The 2051-nt window shown below is 42.1% G+C and overlaps 1 pseudogene; it reads right to left on the bottom strand.

The window, feature by feature from the left end:
- Window positions 1-1591: 1591 nt before the first annotated feature.
- Window positions 1592-1766, bottom strand: LOC147698282 (U2 spliceosomal RNA; annotated as a pseudogene).
- Window positions 1767-2051: the final 285 nt, after the last annotated feature.

Here is a 2051-nt window from a genome sequence, read left to right as displayed (position 1 = left end):
GATTAGCTTCTGACAACCACATCACATGACAACTTTGTTCCCCCTGCAATAAGGAATATATCTCTAGAGTCGCGGAAACAATAGATAGCTATTTTACTCAGTAAATCGTGCATGCTTCGTTTCACCAGAAATGCAGAGAAATAGAGAGACGGGCGTTTTCAATAAAAGGGGTATTTATTGAGCAGTCTTCTTTCTCATGCAAGAGAAATGAATTGCCACAATTGCAATACTTGTCATAAAGTAAAGTGCGTACAGTAAAAGGAGTATTATGAAATATTACTATAAAAGCATTTATATGGTTTCTAAGCCATATGATACTTAAAATGGATAAAATACATACATTGATGAAATAATGACTAAACGTACTCAACTGGTGTTTCTAAGATACGCCTACCCCAGTGTACCTAACCTAAGCCTAGTACGTGGGAAGGAGTAGATGAGTTACAGTTTTTTGCCAAGAATCTGAATCAAGAATTCTCTATGGGTCTAATCAGCTCCGTACCTTAGATATAGAATGAAGGAGGTCTTGTATCTCTCTCTCAGGACTCGATCTCCCAGAAACCCGCGAGGGTGACCGGAAAACACTGGAGCTGGATTTCTCAGCAGGAGAAAAGACAGCGTCTTTCTCAGTGCGTCAGCAGGGAGGGTCGGCTTCCTTCGGAACTCGCATCAGCAGGGCGTCGGGCAAATATATAACCTATTCTGCTCCAAACCACTGTGTCTTGCTTAAGGCAGATGCTGGTATATTTATACCTGGAAGGTGCCGAGTTTAACCGAAGGTTGGACATAAGACGTCACTAAGAACTGGCAGTTCTTTCAGGACTCTAGGACAAATCAAAACAGAAGCAGGGGAAATTCCCCGGCTGCTGGAGGCTTTGTTTGTTTAAGAACGCGTTGTACTTTCTAGGAGTCTATGGGAGTAGCCTTGCCTGTATTTGGACTGCATTGGCTATGACTTAATATGGATATGATTCTTCTGCCTTTATAAGGATATGATTTATTATAACCAAACAAGGGCATAAATCGGGAATATCTAATTAGGGTCCTAGATACATTCACAACAGTTTGAGGACAGGCGGAGTGAGCAGAGAAGGAAAAGCACTCTATCTTTTCCTTCTTGCCCAGAGAAGACAAGACAATGTCCCCTTCTCCTGCTCCGCGTCTGAGATCTGTACCCCCTCTTAATTCCTTCCTCTTCCTCTTATTCCTGCTCTTTCTGTCTCTGGCTCATTCCTCCTCACTTCTTGAAAACCGTGACTTCAAGAAACGGCTCTTATCCTCTCTTTCCTCTCCTTTCCTTCATTTGTCCCCCTTTGAAATTGATCCAATAAGAAAGAAACACTTTTGCTGGAAGTGTCCTCTTTTCCCGACATTTTTCTCTTCCAAAGTGCAGCCTCAGTACGGAGAGGAAAATAAGGTTCAAAATACGAAAAATAAATAAATAACTAAATAAAGCACAAGAGAGTGGTCACAAAGTGGCAGATTGGTTGTATTCACACCCAAAAACACAGTGTCAATTTACGGAGTTTGCCAGTGAGCGCTACTTTTGTTCTCCAGTCTTTCTTTGAACAACATTAATTTCCCCGGGTGGGAGAAGCATACCATTCCTCGAGGTACTGCAATGCCAGGTTGATGCGTTGAGTGGACAGAGCAAGTTATTATTCCATCTCCCTGTTCTAAAATTCAATGTTATATATGGTCCCCAGATAGAGGACGTATCAGATATTAAACTGATAAGAACAGATTTTTTTTCTTTTTTCAGGAATTCGTGTTTGGTTCAGATACACAAAATCGTCACCCTTCACAAAGACCTATTTGTTCATAAGTCATAGGTAACAAACTTGACAACAAGTGCACAAGCTATCCCTTTGACCTTTTACCTTGCTTGAAAATTATTGTCATCGAGCAATGTGTGGTGCACATCGAGGATGGCCTCAGCAAGCGGCACGATCTCACCCTCTCGCCTCTGTATTTGGGGGTAGGGGCCTGCACAGCAACACTGAAAGGGCCATCAATCTTAGGTAAGCACATGAAAACGGCTATCTGTGTGG

The sequence above is a fragment of the Lissotriton vulgaris genome, chromosome 8 (genome assembly GCF_964263255.1).
Source record: "Lissotriton vulgaris chromosome 8, aLisVul1.2, whole genome shotgun sequence".
Taxonomy (NCBI): Eukaryota; Metazoa; Chordata; class Amphibia; order Caudata; family Salamandridae; genus Lissotriton; species Lissotriton vulgaris.
Note: the sequence above shows the minus strand (reverse complement) of the source record. Positions and strands in the feature narration are given on the sequence as shown.